Genomic DNA, 19,373 nt, shown 5'->3' with positions numbered 1-19,373 from the left:
TATCTCCTAGGATTATGTGGGAAGCAAGAGAGGAAATTGCAGTACCGTTGGCAATGATCTTTTCGTCTTCACTGTCAACGGGGGTGGTACCAGAGGACTGGAGAGTGGTGAATGTTGTGCCCCTATTCAAAATAGGGAATAGGGATAACCCCGGGAATTACAGGCCAGTTAGTCTTACTTCGGTGGTAGGCAAAGTAATGGAAAGGGTACTGAGGGATAGGATTTCTGAGTATCTGGAAAGCCACTGCTTGATTAGGGACAGCCAGCATGGATTTGTGAAGGGTAGGTCTTGCCTTACAAGTCTGATTGAATTCTTTGAGGAGGTGACCAAGCATGTGGATGAGGGTAGAGCAGTGGATGTAGTGTACATGGATTTTAGTAAGGCATTTGATAAGGTTCCCCATGGTAGGCTTATGCGGAAAGTCAGGAGGCATGGGATAGAGGGAAATTTTGGCCAGTTGGATAGAAAACTGGCTAACCGGTCGAAGTCAGAGAGTGGTGGTAGATGGTAAATATTCAGCCTGAAGCCCAGTTACAAGTGGAGTTCCGCAGGGATCAGTTCTGGGTCCTCTGCTGTTTGTAATTTTTATTAATGACTTGGAAGAGGGAGTCAAAGGGTGGGTCAGTAAATTTGCAGATGATACGAAGATTGGTGGAGTTGTGGATAGTGAGGAGGGCTGTTGTCGGCTGCAATGGGACTTAGATATGATGCAGAGCTGGGCTGAGGAGTGGCAGATGGAGTTCAACCCTGTGAAGTGTGAGGTTGTCCATTTTGGAAGGACAAATAAGAATGTGGAATACAGGGTTAACGGTCGGGTTCTTAGTAAGGTGGAGGAGCAGAGGGATCTTGGGGTCTATGTTCATAGATCTTTGAAAGTTGCCACTCAGGTGGATAGAGCTTGTAAGAAGGCCGATGGTGTATTCGCGTTCATTAGCAGAGGGATTGAATTCAAGAGTCGTGAGGTGATGTTGCAGCTGTACAGGACCTTGGTAAGGCCACATTTGGAGTACTGTGTGCAGTTCTGGTCGCCTCACTTTAGGAAAGATGTGGAAGCTTTGGAGAGGGTGCAGAGAAGATTTACCAGGATGTTGCCTCGAATGAAGAATAGGTCGTATGAGGATAGGTTGAGAGTGCTAGGCCTTTTCTCGTTTGAACGGCAAAGGATGAGGGGTGACTTGATAGAGGTTTATAAGATCAGAGGAATAGATAGAGTAGACAGTCAGAAACTTTTTCCCCGGGTACAACAGAGTGTTACAAGGGGACATAAATTTAAGGTGAAGGGTGGAAGGTATAAGGGGGCTGTCAGGGGTAGGTTCTTTACCCAGAGAGTGGTGGGGGCATGGAATGCGCTGCCTGTGGGAGTGGCAGAGTCAGAATCATTGGCGGCCTTTAAGCGGCAATTGGATAGGTACATGGATGGGTGCTTATATTAGGACAAATGTTCAGCACAACATCGTGGGCCGAAGGGCCTGTTCTGTGCTGTATTGTTCTATGTTCTATGTTCTATACCCTAACTATTCACTCTGTGAAAATGTTTTTTCTCACATCACACTTTCTTTGTTTGCATATCACCTTAAATCTATCCCCTTCTGTTTTTTCTTTGTTTTGAGTGGGAACATCTTCTCCATATCTACTCTACCCAGACCGTGCATGATTTTGAAAACTCCTATCAGATCTTCTGTCAGACTTCTTCTCCCTAAAAAGAACAGTCCCAACTTCTTCAATATATCTTCAAAACTGAAACTTGTCATTAATGTCAGATTATGTCCCAAGCTGCTTCACAGGAGCATGGCTAAATAAATTTAACCATTATTGAATGCTTGCTCAGCCTTTAACAGAAGAGAGGAACACGTTTTGTCATGTAACAAGAAAGGAAAGAAAATTGCAAATCTCACAGTTTTGTGTTGTCAGAACAAACACAAGTAATTTTCACAATCGTCGTTTTTGGAACTGGTACAAAGTGCATAATGTGGATTTTGGCAATTCTTAACAAAACATGTTTGAAGCTCACATTCATTATTGTGAAGAGTATTTGCTTTTTAAAAAACCCTGTGCAGCATATAATAGAAATAAAAACAGGGCAGAAATGTTTATTCCTGTTATTCATGGCAGGGTGTGAACAAAAGGTCATTGTTAAAAAAAAAACTCTTTGGTTTTTGTGGTGATGGTAAGCCAATAAACCCTTTGTGTGAATGTGCTGTGCCAGTGAATGTTGTGAAGAGCCAAGCCCATAGTGCATACCATCACCAAGACTGAAATGTCAAGACCAGTCAACAAATAATGATTAAATGGTGCTGTGGTTGGGGTTTAAACGCCTGCTGTTTGTGTCAGCAGGAGAGAATACTAAGGCTTGTAAGAATGATAGTTCTGATATTCCTAAAGAAGAAGTTAAAAAGTACTGTGTAGCTCATGACTTCAAAATAGATTGCATGGAGGAAAAAAAGTGAATAAGACATGATATTTGTCGGGTCTGAGGAACAAAAGACAGTAAATCGGAGGGGCATTACATTGGGCCAGGCTGCTGATGGATAAGCTTAAATAATAACAAAGTCATTTTGTATGCATAATACAACAGTGGTTGACTGGCTAAATCAGAGTAAAACCTGTATTTCATATGTTGGGAAAGTAAAAGGTTAACATTGTTGTACTGGAACCAACAATGAGCTATTTCCGAACAGTATATAGGCAACTAAAATGCTGGGCAACCATCCAATGCCTTAATACCATAGCATTAGTCAAACCTTCCTTTGCTGTAAAGTTCCTGTTGATTATAACCAGTAGCACACATCAGCCAAAGAAATGCAGACTACAGAAGTTTGCTTTCTGTCTGTGAAATGTGATATTGTTTCTAAGTCAGCTGCTAAACAGTAGATTTCACTGTCACTGCCAATAACTTCAAGATACTCCCTTTGAGTCAAAGAAGGGGAAAAGCTTGCTAAATGTTGAGGCAAAGAGATAATTCCCAGCAGAAAATAAATAATTCTGCTTTATGAAACTCTCATCTTAACTCCAGTCAGAGTTCATTAGGAATTATACTGTTTTTTAAAGGACATTAACATGTTGTGAAGCAGCGTGTTCCAAATATAACATGGGATGCTTCCACTTGCTGATCAGGGATTTATTCCTGCTGGGTTTAGGCAGGAGTCTGACATTGAACCTGGAAATGAGATCCTGATGTTAAAATCTCTTTAGGACCTCATGCTATGTATCTTGAAATTTTGCCACCTGCTCTGGACCCCATGTAGAGCTGTGCTAATGTCCTGAGTTAAATTGGGAGTGTTGAATTTTAATTGAGGGAAATTTCTTAGCAATTAACAATATTATCTCCCAGAGCATGATTTTTTTTTACAAATACTGGAAACCTACAGTTGAAATTGAAAATGCTGTAAATATATTTACTGGTTGCAGAGAAATAGTTCTTTGTTTGCATAGATCTCTTCAGAACTGCTCAAAACTTTGATAATTCTTGTTTTATAAGATAATGGGGTTAGGGTTAAAATTGGAGACCACTTTAGCTCCACCCAGTTATTACAGCTTGGATAGGGACCAGAGGAATCCAGCTTATGATCTCAATGGTGTCAAATATGTCAGCCCAGCTTTTTGATAGTTAAAAAAAGTATGCCTAACTAGCCACTGTTTCCCATTGCTATTATGTAATAAATTATGCCTTTTTGAGCCACTTATTCACCATGGAAGCTTGATGCTCAAATAAGGAGTATCAAAGCCATCCTGCAAGATAATGGTTACCCTGCTCAGATAATTTCTTGCAATATATCATGAATAAGCTTTATATTAAACTCATGAACAGCCCTACGCCGATCACTTTCAGTCATTAACAAGTGACCAGTCTACCTTGAATTACACTGGAAGAGTAGGGTATCTCAAGAGTTTGAGCAACAGTTTAACTGTTTCATGCTGTTCGTATGCAATAGCAACACAAGTGGATGATGTCACTAACAGGATGCTGCCGTCAAAGCCAAAAAAAATTCTGCTTGTCACATAAATGCGTTTGTGTTATCAGTGCTGGTTTGATGCTATGTTTGTCGGCTGTATTTTCCAAAGGCTGTTGAATCATATCAAATAACATGTCCCTTTTAATGTTCATAATGACCAACCTTACCTACCTAGTCCATGTTGCAAAACTGGCAACAGTGTTCAACATTTAGATGTAATTTTGCAATTGGACAACATTTGCTGGAAAATCCTTAGTAAGTGAAAAATTTCACCGATACCAATTTAGGGTGGCCATATGTATTGACAGAATGGTGCACCTTTGAGTGCTAGGAGCTACATATATTAAACCAGGATCCTGTTCTTTGCAAACAGAACAAACATGTACACATCTGTACCTAGAGTCATAGAGATACACAGAATGGAAACAGACCCTTCGGTCCAACTTGTCCATGCCAACCAGATATCCTAACTTAATCTATTTCTATTTGCCAGCTTTTGGCTCATATCCCTCTAAACCCTTCCTATTCATATACCCATCTAGATGCTTTTAAATGCTGTAATTGTACCAGCCTCCACCACTTCCTCTGGCAGCTCATTCCATAAATACACTACTGTCTGCGTGAAATCGTTGCCTCTTAGGTCCCTTTTATATCTTTCCTCCTAAACCTATGCCCTCTAGTTCTGGACTCCTCCACTCCAGGGAAAAGACCTTGTCTATTTATCCAATCCATGCTCCTCATGAATTTATACACCTTTATAAGGTCAGCTCTCAGCCTCAGACGCTCCAGGGAAAACAGCCCCAGCCTGTTCAGCCTCTCCTATAGTTCAAATTCTAGCAGCAACCTTGTAAATTTTTTCTGAACCCTTTCAAGTTTCACAGCATCCTTTCTATAGCAAGGAGACCAGAATTGCACACGATATTCCAAAAGTGGCCTAACTGATGTCCTGTACAGCCGCAACATGACCTCCCAAGTCGTATACTCAATGCACTGATCAATAAAGGAAAGCACACCAAATGCATTCTTCATTATCCTGTCTACCTGTGATTCCACTTTCACGGAACTATGAACCTGCATTCCAAGGTGTCTTTGTTCAGCAACATCCACAGGACCGTACCATTAAGTGTATAAGTCCTGCTCTGATTTACGTTTCCAAAATGCAGGCCCTCGCATTTATCTAAATTAAACTCCATCTGCCACTCCTCAGCCAATTGGCCCATCTGGTCAAGATCCCATTGTGCTCGGAGGTAACTTTCTTCACTGTCCGCTACACCTCCAGTTTGGGTGTCATCTGCAAACTTACTAACTCCAATTCATTAATACAAATGACAAAATGCAGTGGACCCAGCACTGATCCTTGTGGCAGACCACTGGTCACAGGCATTCTGTCTGAAAAGAAACCCTCCACCACCATTCTCTGTCTTCCCCCATTGAGCCAGTTCTGTATCCAAATGGCTAGTTTTCTCTGTATTCTATGAGATCTAACTTTGCTCACCAGTCTGCCATGAGGAACCTTGTCAAATGCCTTACTGAAGTCCATATAGATTGTGTCCACCGCTCTGCCTTCATCAATCATTTTTGTTACTTCTTAAAAAAACTCAATCAAGTTCTTGAAACATGATTTCCCACGCGCAAAGCCATGCTGACTATCCCTTATCAGTCCTTGCCTTTCCAAATACATGTAAATCCTGTCCTTCAGGATTCCCTTCAACAACTTGCCCACCACTGCCATCAGGCTCACCGGTCTATATTTCCCTGGCTTTTTCTTACCACCTTTCTTTAATAGTGGCACCACATTAACCAACCTCCAGTCTTCCGGCACCTCACCTGTGACTATCGATGATCCAAATATCTTCAGCAAGGGGCCCAGCAATCACTTCCCTCGCTTCCTGCAGAGGTCTAAGGTACAACTGATCAGATCCTGGGAATTTATCCACTTTTATACATTTCAAGACATCCAGCACCACCTCCACTGTAATATGTATGTTTTTTAAGATGTCACCATCTACTTCCGCACATTCCATATCTTCCATGACCTTCTCCACAGTAAACACTGATGCAAAGTACTCATGGAATGAGCTGCCAGAGGAAGTGGTGGAGGCTAGTACAATTGCAACATTTAAAAGGCACCTTGATAGGTATTTAAATAGAAACCGTTTTGAGGGATATGGGCCGCATGCTGCCAGGTGGGACTAGATTGGATTGGGATATCTGATTGGAATGGACAAATTGGACCAAAGGGTCTGTTTCCACACTGTATATCTCTATGGCTCTGACTCTATTAGTATCTCCCCCATCTCCTGCGGCTCCACACATAGACTGCCTTGCTGATCTTTAAGGGGCCCTATTCTCTCCCTATTTACCCTTTTGTCCTTAATATATTTATAAAAACCCTTTGGATTCTCCTTAACTTTATTTGCCAAAGCAATCTCATGTCCCTTTTTTGTCCTCCTGATTTCCCTTTTAAGTATCCTCCTGCTTCCTTTATACTCTGTTAAGGATTCACTCAATCTCTCCTGTCTATACCTAACATATACTTCCTTTTTCTTAACCAAAATCTCAATTTCTGTAGTCATTGAGCTTTCCCTACACCTACTGGATAAGATTTACAAAGATGTTGCCAGGATTTGGAGGGTTTGAGCTATTGAGAGGGGCTGAATAGGCTGGGGTTATTTTCCCTGGAGTGTCTAAGGCTGAGGGGTGACCTTATAGAGGTTTATAAAATCATGAGGGGCATGGATAGGGTAAATAGCCAAGGTCTTTTCCCAGGAGTGAGGTAGTCCAAAACTAGAGGGCGTAGGTTTAGGGTGGTGCATGTATGGAATGAGATGCTAGAGGAAATCATGGAGCCTGGTACAATTAGAATAATAAAAGGTATCTGGATGGGTGTACAAATAGGAAGCGTTTAGAAGGTTAAGAGTCAAATGATGCCAAATGGGACTAGATTAATTTAGGATGTGTGTTTGGCATGGCCGAGTTGGACCAAAGAGTCTGCTTCCATGCTGCACAACTCTGTGACTCTGCGATTCACTAGTAGTTCATCCTCTACTACTGTTGACAAAATGAGAGTCATATAGAATATAATCCCGTGTAGAAAGGATTTGTGTCAGCACTCAACACTAACCATTTGCCTGTAGTGGTTGTTTCTGCAACAGAAATGGTAGTTCTCACTTGTAAAACACCATCTACAAGTCATAAGTCAGAAATGTGATGGAATCCTCTCCTCTTGCCTGGGTGAATGTAGCTTCAACAACACTCAGTATGTTCAACATCCAGGATAAAGCTGCTAACTTAAACACCAGGACAGGCTAAGCAAAGACATGCCAGAGAAATCCTAGAGGCCTGGCACTCCAACCACAATACCATAAACAAACACATAGATCTAGACGCCATCTATCAACCTCTCAGAAAACGAACAGGAAATGACATCACCACAAACCCCAGGAACCCCATCCAGGAGAAAGATATAAATAGAAAGCAGGAGACAACAGCTTTGCTTCACTTGGAGGTCGCCACTGATGATGTTACCTAGCCAGGTAATGAAACGTCTGGATATCAAACCTACAGCTCAGCGATCAAACCTACACCCCTTAAACACCACCCCTCAAACACCTTGCATATTCACTCAACACCATCAATACACAATAGCAACAGTACGTATAATCTTCAAGATGCATTGCAACAAGTTACCAAAGCCCCTTAGACTTTAAAAATCCATTACTATTACCAACTAAATGGACAAGGACAATAGATAATGCCACCACCTGCAGTTCCCTTCCAAGGCACAGACCAACCTGATTTGGAACTATATTGTCATTCCTTCACTGTTGCTGGGATCTTCCTTACACCACATGGACTGTAGTGGTACACCATCATTGTGTCAAGAGCAACTATGGCTGGGCAATAAAAGACGGACTAGGCTGTGAAACTCCAATTTCATGGTCAACTTTAAAAATAAAGGCAGAAAACTCCTGTCCCCATCTTTCTCAGTTTTCTCGCAACTTGACCTACCCTGCAAGCTGTTTTGTTCGTCATTGCAAGGGAATGTATGTTTATCTGAGAGTAACTGGTTTTGTGCAGAAACCTTGAAAGAAACCCATTCTTTCAGCAGGTGCCTTAGAAACTCTACTGGACTTCAGTAAATCTGAAGAATGCTGGAAAGCATGTGTACAATCTGAGCAACAATCAGTAGAAATGAATCAGTTCCTAACCTGAAAATAATTCCTGATCCCTTTAAATAATGTTGGCAAGAGCTCCTTCTTGTTACCAAAAGCACAGTACAGTTGTGAATGAATAAGAGTCTATGTCGGCTGAACCAATGAGCTCCAAAATGGCAGCATTGGCATGCATGTCAATGTTACATGCTTTCTCTTATCATAATCTGCCTGCTCTGCATAGATTTGGAGGACATTCACCACATAATAACAGCATCACCTCTTCTACCAGGCATGTGCATTCCAAATTTTCTGCTGCTTTGTTGCTTGTAAATGGTAGCTGACCTGCAGTGCAATTTCAGCATTTTTGGCTTGAATTGAAAGGTATATTTTTGTGAATACAGATGACGAGTTGGTGTGTAGTGACAAGCCATAGACATTCACAGAGTCAGAAGCACAAGTTGGCGACTCACTTTGTTTTTCAATTCAGTGAAACTGGAAAGTATCCAGTTTTTGGCTTGATATTTGAATTTTCCATTTATACTGCTGTCTGAGCACTCCACAGAAATTTTGTTGCTTAGAGAAAGCAGGTAGTTAGCCCTGAGTGACCATTGCCACCTGCTGCTGGTTCAAATACAACGACCTAGAAACATGTTAATGCAGATTTGGAGTCAATTATGAATTGCTGACATTTTTGATGAGAATTCTGCCCCATAATCTCCGATGTTCCTGTCAGTTTGCACAAGGTTATCTATCACTCATGGGAACCTTTTGACTTACCATTAATCAGCTAATATTAAGTAGTAGTGGTGGTCATGGTAATTTTAAGTGTTAATTAGCTGTGTAAGAGGATCCAGACAGCTATAATGCAGTTTCTCCATGAGTTTCTCTAACTTAGTGACTTAACCAATTAAGTTTGAGAAGCCTTTCCTGCCATCTTTTGTTTTCAATCCATTTGGGTGGAATATCCATTTTAGAGAAAATTAAATCAGGAAACACATTTATGTGCATTGATTTAGGTACGAGGGAATATTCTCAACCATAGAGATGTCAGACTGCATGTCCAAATGCAAGCTAATTTGTTTAGCTAATTAAAAAGTGAATTCCACCTCAAAGTACCAAAAGATGTTATATTTTATTGTTTTCATGAAACATTAGCAAATCATACAGTGAATGTTTATTCTGTTCACTTACTCCCTGTATGATAGAACAATTTGCTGGTTTTCAATTATGCCTTGTTTCACTTGAGTGCTTTTCAGTCCTGTAAAGGCAGCTGAACACATGGGAAAGTACATTCAAGATTGCAGTTAACAACATCCATAAGATAGGTGACAATTCTCTCATCACTTCATCCTTTAATAAGGTATTGAGCAGCCAAGGTCACTCTGGATCATTGGGAACACAAACTGATTAGTGACACTGAAATGGAGAGGTTACCTAGTGCCAAACTTATAAAATTTAACTTGACAGTGCCTCCTCTGTTCTTTTATTATAGAAAGTATATCTGTCCAAACCAGCCTGGTGATAGCATGTCTGTGTCACCCTCATTACTTTTCCCATGGCAATAAAATGAATATGGGAATTATAGCCTTACCAGGTAAATACTCCAATTAGGCACCCAGGATGAGGGGGTTCTACATGTTACAACCCCTTGGTTTATAGTAGTTGAAAAGCCTAATACAGTGACCTTTCCCAATCCCACCGTTGACTGCTCCCCAAGGCTTTAGAATTTCCTTGAGCACTGTCCTGGACCTTAGACTGTGCTAAATGCACCACTTGGTGGGGAGCTCAGCTCCTTGCGGTGGAAGACTTACAAATTTCAGGCAGACCAAAGAATATCTTTCAGCAAGTTGATGTTTGTCTTGCTGTGCATCTCTGCGAACAGTCTGGGGAGCACAAAGTTCTGGGTGATGGAGCTGCTTAGGATGAACCTTGACAAAACCATTGCATCTCTCTGCAGACCATGTAATGATTCTATGCAATGGCACATTCCACAAGGATATGGAAACAATCTCTTCCTCACCACAGTCACTGTGAGGAGAAAGTGAGGACTGCAGACGCTGGAGATCAGAGCTGAAAAATGTGTTGCTGGAAAAGTGCAGCAGGTCAGGCAGCATCCAAGGATTCCTGAAGAAGGGCTTATGCCCGAAACGTCGATTTTCCTGCTTCTTGGATGCTGCCTGACCTGCTGCGCTTTTCCAGCAACACATTTTTCAGCACAGTCACTGTGAGGACAACATGTGAAAGCAGGACACTCCAGGCATGTAGGGAGGATCTGACTGGATGCACAGCAACCTTTGTTTTAACTGGCATCTATTCAAACAGCACTCTTGATAAACTGGCAAAAATTATATACCTCAAATACCGCAATGTCTGAGTATTTATGCTGTAAATAAAATAAAGAAGTATACCTCCTAGATTAGTTTCTATTATATACTGTGTTTTTACATTGATTTTAGGAGGTGTGTTGATGCTTTACATTGATGTTTTGAGCAATGTTGATGTCTTGTAGCTTTGCTTAGTCAGGATTTACTGCGGATATGTGTACCTCTTGATTATCCAAAATATTTGATCAACCACAGTGAACTCCTGGTCTCATCGGTTCATACAAGGTTTAGTGTACCTTCCTCAGCACCAGCCAAGCAATGACTTTGGTCCTTGTTTTGAAGGTCTGGTGATGAGGCATTCTGTCAATGACTTCGGCAGTCTCTTCAGGGAATCTTCCGACAGGATCTCCCACCTTATTTTCCATCAGGATCTCAATGGTGTTCTGAGGTGACCATTATGTGATGGACACTGGTCAGAGGTTTGTTTTGCATAAGATGGTATGGTGTGTTCCAATTACTTCGAGATTCCACAGAAATGTGGCCTTTGCAACACTGGGGACAGGTAGAACCTTAGCATATAGCGATACTTGTTTGCATACTGAGGATCTACACACCGCATGGAACACAGAGGTGGCAGTCAGGATGAGGGCGGTGTTGGGCATGATTTTCTCTTCCTTCACCTTCCTTCACATGAGATTTGTACGTCATGTTCCTGTAAACACTATTCATCTTCAACCTCCAGATAATTTGGAGAATGGCTCTGGTGATTGCTGCAGAACAACATTGAGGACTTGGGCCAGGCCTGCGCTACACCAAGAGCACCTCACTTCTGATGAACAGGTTTTCACTCGTAAGAGAGCTGTCACTGTCACTCTCACGTTCAACTTTTGTTCAACTGTGGCTACTTGTTCCTTCCAGTTTTTAGTGTGGCCCAGAACCACCAAATTATGTTAATGATTTAGACTACCAGCTTTTGGTCTTTTAGTCATTTTCAGCTTCTTTGTGTCTTCCCCACCACCTCATAAATATCAAAGGCAAGGTGTGGGAATTGGGTTAAATTGTTATATCTCCAATCAATGACTGTTAGAAGCTGGACCAGCCAGAACAAAGTAATATTATTGGTTCTTTTGAGGTAAGTCGTTTGTGAATTGTGAGCTTTTTCTTTTCAGGACTGCAAGCATCACTAAGGTAAATGAAGGGGAATAAACATTCAAGTGCGTGAAATTTGAAGCAACAACAATATACTGGAATTATGCTACAATTTGATGAAAGTTTGAAACTCCTCTTCAGAATTGTGAAGGCTGTCAACTAAAATATTCAAAAGTCTGTTTATTTACTATCTTTGTAGTATTTAATAAAGAATGCTTAGATTACGTTTTGTACATATTTCCATATCTAACTATTTGTAGACTGCCTTATGAAATCCCACAGGAATCTTAAAGAGTAGAGCTAATCTAATTAAAATGTTATAAAATGATGGGACATTTATGCTTCCTTTACCCAGTTTCTCTTGCTGCATCACATCCCTTCCTCTCCTGGCTATTATTTCACTTGTCTCTCCCACTACGTATCTCTCTATATAACTGCCAACACATAAAGTTACATGTTGATGGGACCCAGGGAGTACTTTTATATCTGTTTCAATTCTTCATGGGAAGCATGTTAACTGTTGTTTGGCACTGTGTGTTTTCTAAGAGCATATTCCCTTTCCAATGTTGTACAGTGGGAATATAATACTCCTGCACAGAATTTTTGTTTAGTTCTGTAGCCTGTGATACATATTGACATTGCCCCACTTTCTGACTACACCCAATATTTCAAACAAAGCTGATATCCACTTTGCCCTGTGGTAATCCTTGAATTTAAGCTATTTTGCAACAGTTAGTCTCTTACCTGCCTGTCTCTCTGTTTCAGTCTCATTGTTGAATTCACTTGTTTATTCTTCCAAGTTTCTGCTTGGAAGAAATTTTTTTCTTCTTGTGACTATTGTGTCACTTCTACAATTCTGAAGTCTTATAGCTTTAGACTGTGAAATGGCAAATTTTGGAATTATACACTGGCTGGAATGTCAGTATAAAGAGTTTTGGGATTGGAAATTTGAGTTGTCACAAACATATTCAAATGAATTGTCTGCAGTTTCTTTAGCTGCAGCCAAAAGGCAAAGAAAATGACTTTTTAGAAATTACAGTATCATACACTCTGGGAAATAAACTATGTTTTCAGTAGCTTTTTGCAGGTAAGAGTCATATCTTATCACCTCACTTGTGAGACATTTTAGCTGCTAATTATCCAACTCAGTTATGGCCATTTGTTGCCATTTACTGTTTACGTAATATTAGTGACTTTGTAAAAGCAACTTGTCGCTGTAAATCTGCAAGAGGCTCAACAGGTTTTAAAATTCAGCTTAGGGCATAATGTAGCTCCAGGTTGCCATGGAAACCACCATCAAATGAGAACATGTATGAATATTGGTCTTTTGTTCCTGACAAGTAAAAGCTGGAAAAGTAGATTGTTCTCATTGTGCTCTATGACAGCTCGATTGAATTAATGCGGTGACTAGCGCATTCTGTTTATCATCAGCACAGATATGGTTATGGTGGGTACTTTTCGGACTTCTGTTCTTTATAACATGCTTTTCCGACTGTCTTGGTGGCTGCTGTTTAGCAAACATTCCTTTCCCGTTGCAATGCAGAGGGTATTATTTAATGTTATATGTTTATATGTATAATTTGACTGTAAACAGGTTCTACAATTAGTCAACCTTCCAAAAGGAAACTTATTAGGAATCCTTTTCTCTCAAAGGAGTATAATTTGGTTATTAGATGGGGCAGACAACTGTCTGAAAATGATAAACATGCTATTGATGATATTGGGCATGTTATATTCATTTTAAGTGATTGGTTGCCAGAAGTGATTGTTGAATACAGCGCAGCAAACGGTCTTTGAAGCAGTTAAAATGGATTAAGATTTAAAGTAGCCACATGCAGTTAAAGAAAGTTGTAAAAAACCAAATATAGCAGCTACTTTCAGTCTCGAGGAGACTGGTTACTTTTGTTTTAATTTGAAAGAGATATGAATTAGACATTAAGTAGAGTTTGTTTTGCTGACTTCTGGATTGCCATTTATTTACTCTAGTGTTAATCATAAACATTTTTATTAAGGCCACAAAGGCATTAAAGTATCTTTTGCAGAATGTTCCAGTCTACTGCAACTCACGGTGAAAGAACATAATATAATTCCAGGTTGCTATGGAAGCTGCTGCAAATTGAGAAGTTACATTAGTGGTGAATAATTACAGGCAAAATATTAAACTAAAAATCAGCGAAACACAACTAAACCAATCAGTATTTCAACCCTCTTCAGCCATTTACTTACAATGTGGCTGATTTGCACCTCAACTCCAATCATCTGCCTTTGTACCACAATCTCTTGTCATTACTTAACATAAATCTGATGATCTCAACCTTGAAAATGTCAATTGACTCAATTTCCCTAGATCTATGAAAAAGCGAGTCCCAGATTTCACTACCTGAGAAACTGTCCTTGAGTTATTGTCCCATCTCCAATCTCCCTACCCCTCCTGAAGTGTTTCTGCATGCTGCTGTCTTCAAAACGCACTGCTATCTTTCTTGAAACTATATGCTTGAATCTCTCTAATCAGATTTCCCTCTTTGCCATTTTATTGAAAAAACTGCAATCAAGGTTACAAATGATATCCGATTGTGACAACGTGATTTGATTTTCTTGATTTGTTTTCAGCTTATGATACCATTGACCATAGCATCCCCCTCCAATGTGTTCAGTGGTCATTGTAGTGATTGTAATGAGGTCAGCCAGGTGGATCTCATAGAATATGAGTTCCCTGATTGGGGTTGTTAATTTGGTCCAGTCGAGGAGCCCTGGCTGACAGATAAGAACAGGAGTATCAGACATCCTGTTCACTCTGAGAGCTGGCTCTGAGGGAGCTGGATCAGTGTCAAGGACTCTTCAAATGTAAATAAAGGGTAACTTGGCGATGGCCTCTGAAATTATTTCAGTCATCCAGTTGAATGTGTCTGCTCCCTCCTGGTTCCATTTTAATCTATATACATCCAATGGCTTCTCTTCTTGCTTCTGTACCATTATGTCTGATATCTTCCAAGGAACTGTCCTTGGTTCGCTCTCATTTCTCTTCTGCAGTCAGTTCCCTAGTGACATCATTTGAAATTAAAGTATTCTTAGAAGTTGATTGCATCGATGAGCAATGCACGTGAGGGAGGTGCCTTCAGTACCACCGACTAGAGTGTTAGGTTATGGAGTTTCAACGAGGTCTGGAGGGGCATCTGGGAGAATGAGAGTTATGTGGATAGTGCATAGAAGGCAGTGGTCACCCCACACCGCTGCATGCAAGCATAAGGTGAGGCTGGTGGGGCAGGAGTCCCCTAAGACCATCCCAATAGCCAATCAGTACTGTGTGCTAAATTCTGGAGATAGTGGTGATGCCTCAGGGAATTGCAGCTAAAGCAAAACCTACAGTACCGCAGGTCACTTAGTGGCAGAGAGGGTGGAGGAAAAAGCAATTAGGATTGTAGTGATAGGAAACTTGATCGTTAGGGGAGTAGAGAGGTGCTTCTACAGTTGCTCTAGTGGCAACAGGATGGTGTGGTGCCTCACTATTGCAAGGGTCATGCAGGTTACTGAGCGGTTGCATTTGTTGTTGGGGGGTGGGGGGGAAACCAGCTAGTGGTCGTAGTATGCATTGGTACCAACGACATAGAAGAGGTATGAGGTCCTGAAGGCTGAATTTAGGAAGTTAGGAGTCAGATTGGAAGCTCAAACTTAATAATCTCTGGATTACTGCCTGTGCCATGTGCTAGAGGCAAGGAATTGGCAGATTAGGCAGTTTAATACCTGGCTGGAGGAGTGGTATAGGAAGGAGGGCTTTACGTTTTTGAATAATTAGGATCATTTCTGGGGAAGACAGGACCTGTTCAAGAGCCTTCACCCAAACAGTGAGGACCAAAATTCTTGCGGGTGGTTTTGCTAGCACTGTTGGGTGAACTTTAAACTGGTTTGGCAGGGGCATGGAAATCTAATAGGAGGCTCAAAGTTAGAGTGGGTGAGGGCTTAAGGGGAAAGAGAATCAAGACAATAAATAAAAAGCAAGAAGGAGCTGAGCACTGAAGCAATAAGATGAGTGGAAACCAGGTAGCAACAGAGAAAGAGAGAATGTTTGAAAACAAAGATTCTTCTGGTGGAGGTATTAGGCTTCAGAGAGAAGGTATAAAAGCTTGCAAAAGGTAATTTTATCTGAATGCTCACAGCATTCGAAACAAGGTAGATGAGTTGACAGCACAAATCATCATGGATGGGTATGATTTAGTGGCCATTACAGAGACAAAGTTGCAGAGTGGTCATCACTGGGAGTTTAAATAACCAGAGGAATCAGACTATTTGGAAGAACAGACAGACAGGAAAGGGAGGTGGTGAAGCTCTGATATTTAGGATGGCATCAGGGCAGCAGTGAGAGATATAGGTTCTATGGAGAAATAATAAGGGAAAAATGTCACTGATAGGCGTAGTTTTTTAGGCCACCAAATAATAAAAATATATTTGGGTGGGCAATAAATGAAGAAATAACTGATGTATGTAAAAATGGTACAGCAATTATCATGGAATTTTTAATCTACATGTGATTGGTCAAATCGGTCATGGGAGCCTTGAGTTCACAGAATGTATCTGCAATAGTTTCTTCGAACAGTATGGAATGGAATCCATGAGGAAGCAAGCTCCATGAGACAGGAATAATTAATGATCTCCTAGTTAGGGATCCTTTCGGAAGGAGCAATCACAGTATGGTTGAAATTAAAGTACCAATGGAGGATGAGTAGGTAAAATCTAATACCAGTATCTTGTACTTAAACAAATGAGATTACAATGGGATGAAGGACGGGTTGACTAAGAAGACAGAGAGCAAAGATTACATTGTGGGATAATTAAGGAACAGTGGAGGACTTTCAAAGTCATTTTTCACGGGGCTCAGCAAAAGTATATACCAATGAAAAGGAAGGACTGTAGGAAAAGGGATAATCAGCCATGGATAACTAAGGAAATAAAGGAGTTTATCAATTGAAAGGAAATGCATACAAAGTGGCAAAGATTAGTGGGAAACTAGGGGATTGAGAAATCTTTAAAGGACAACAGAAAGCCGGGAAAAAAAAGCTATAAAGAAATGTAAGATGGATTATGAGGGTAAACCTAGCTTAGAATATAAAAACAGGTAGCAACAGTTTCTACTAAGCTATAAAATGAGAAAAAGTGACTAAGGTAAACATTGGTCCTTTAGAAGGGGGATTTAATAATGGGAAATGGCCAAGGCATTGAACAGATATTTTGTCACTTTTCACAGTGGAAGACACAAATAACATACCAATAATTGATGACAAGGAGACTTTGACTGATGAGGACCTAGAAATGATTGTTATCATTAAAGAGGTAGTATGGACAAGCTAATGGGGCTAAGGGTAAACATCTCTCCTGGACACGATGGAATGCATCCTAGGCTACTAAAAGAGATGGCAGGGAAAATAGAAAGTAACTCTAGACCTGTTAACTTAGCTTCTGTAATGAGGAAAATGCTTGAATCAAGGAAGAAAAAAATGATGCATCTGGAGAGAAATTGTTCCATTAGCAGACGCAGCATGGGTTCGTGAAAGGCAAGTCATGTTTAACGTACTTACTGGAATTCTTTGAGGACATTGTGCACTGTGGACAATGGGGAATTGGCGGGTATGGTGTCTCTGGGTTTCCAGAATGTATTTGACAAGGTGCCGCACAAAAGGCTGCTGCATCAGATAAAGGTGCGCAGTATTAACAGGTAATATATTAGCATGGATAGAAGGTAGATTAACTAACAGAAAGCAAAGAGTGGGGATAAATGTGTGTTTTTCTGGTTGGTGATCACTGGCTAGTGGTGTGCTTCAGGGACTGTAATTGTTTACAATTTACATAGATGATTTAATGTTGGGGACCAAGTGTAGTGTGTTAAAGTTCGCAGGTGACACAAATGATTTGATTTGATTTATTATTGTCACATGTACCTAAATACAATGAAAAGTTTTGTCTTCTATGCAGTAGAGACATCTCATAATATATAAGGACATACAGATAATAGGGTGATTGAACAGATTGAGGCATACAAAGTTACACCTGCACAAAATGTGTACAAAAGTGAGATTAACATTAGATTTGAAATTTGAGAGGACCATTCAATAGTCAAATAATGGTGGACAACATGTTCTTGAACATGTTGATACATGTTTAAGCTTTTGCATCTTCTGCCTGACGGAAGAGATTGTAAGAGATTATAACTGGGGTGGGAGGGGTCTTTGATACTGGTTGCCTTTCCACAGCAACAAGAGGTGTGAGTGGAGTCAATGGATGGGAGGTAGGGCAAAGTGTGCAGATGACACTGAAAGTCTGCAGAGGGATATAGATAGGTTAAGAGAGTTGGCAGATGGGGCACAATGTTGGTGAATGTGAGGTCATCCATTTTGATAAGAATAATACCAAAATGGAGTATTATTTAAGTAGTGCAAAAATAGCAGCATGCTACTCTGCAGAGGGACTTAGGTATTCTTGTGCATGAATCACAAAAGGGTGGTTTGCAGGTGCAGCAGGTAATTAAGAAGGCAAATGGAATATTGTCATTCATTGCTAGGGTGGTGGATTTGAAAGAAAAGGCAGTTATGCTGCAACCCTACAGGATGCTGATGAGGCAACGCCTTAGTACTATGTACAGTTTTGATCTCCTTAACTTGAGAAACAATGAACTGGCACTGGAGGGAGTGCAGAGGACTTTCACTAGGTTTATTCTGGAATTGAGAGGGTGAGCTTATGAGGAGAGATTGAGTAGACTGGTACTATACTTATTGGAATCTAGAAGAATGAGGGGAGATCTTATAGGAACATATAAAATTATGAAGGGGATAGATAAGATAGTAGCAGGGAGGTTGTTTCCACTGGAGGGTGAAACTAGAACTCGGGGGCATAGCCTTGAAGTAAAAGGGAGCAGATTCAAGATTAAGTTGAGGAGGAAATTCTTCACCGAAAGGGCTGCGAATCTGTGAAATTCCTTACCCAATGAAGCAGTTTAGGCTGCCTTTTTGAATGTTTTTAAGGCAATAATAGATTTTTGAATTGTAAAGGAATTATGGTTATGGTGAGTGGTTGGGTAAGTGGAGCTGAATCCACAAAAAGATCTGCCATGACCTCATTGAATGGTGGAGCAGGCTCAATGGGCCAGATGGCCTACTCCTGCTGCTATTCTTACGTTTTTATTAGTCTTCACGCACATTTTGATGACACTCATCTCTTGCTCATTATTACTTCTCTCAACTTTTCCACTGCTGGTAAACTATCAGATTGCTTATCTAATACTGGATGAGCAGAAATTTCCTTCAAATAAATATTGAGGAGAGTGAAGCCATTGCTTTTGGCCCCCACTCTAACCTCTATTCCTTAGTTACTGATACCATTCCTGATTCTGGAAATAGTCTGAAATTAAGCCAGTCTGTTCACACCCTTGGTTTCACAGTTGACCATAAAATGAGCTTCTGATTTCATAAATTCATTATTGCTGAGACTATCTATTTCCACTTCTGTATAATTGGTTTGCTTCACCCCTGTAGGATCTCATTTGCAGGTGAAACTTCATCAATTGCTTTGTTTCCTATAGATTTCACTAGTCTAATGCACTCCTGGCTGATGTCTCACAGTTTACCCTTCTGTAAATTGTAAAAATCCAAAACTCTGCTGTACATGTCTAAACCTGCACCAAGACCTTCTCCCTACTGACCTACATTAGATCACAGTCAAACAATGTCTTGATTTTAAAATTCTCCTCCTTGTTTTCAAATCCCTTCTTCTCTTCCTCTGTTTGATAAACCTCTGAGATACC

General features: G+C 40.6%; 1 protein-coding gene across 4 annotated transcripts in view; it reads left to right on the top strand.

Moving 5' to 3' along the window:
* Nucleotides 1-19,373, top strand: part of pdzd2 (PDZ domain containing 2) — a 547,489-nt gene that overhangs the window by 275,832 nt on the left and 252,284 nt on the right. The window contains exon 1 of one of the 4 annotated variants that reach the window (XM_087989836.1): nt 12,952-13,031. The exons of the other annotated variants lie outside the window; for them this stretch is intronic. The gene's annotated coding sequence lies outside the window, so the exon portion shown is untranslated. Of the gene's footprint in view, nt 1-12,951; nt 13,032-19,373 lie in introns of those variants that run through there. 4 annotated transcript variants of the gene reach the window in all.

Source organism: Chiloscyllium plagiosum, unplaced genomic scaffold (genome assembly GCF_037043375.1).
Source record: "Chiloscyllium plagiosum isolate Xiang-an unplaced genomic scaffold, Cpla_swu_hap1 HiC_scaffold_1, whole genome shotgun sequence".
Classification (NCBI taxonomy): Eukaryota; Metazoa; Chordata; class Chondrichthyes; order Orectolobiformes; family Hemiscylliidae; genus Chiloscyllium; species Chiloscyllium plagiosum.
This window is presented reverse-complemented; position numbering and strand designations above follow the sequence as displayed.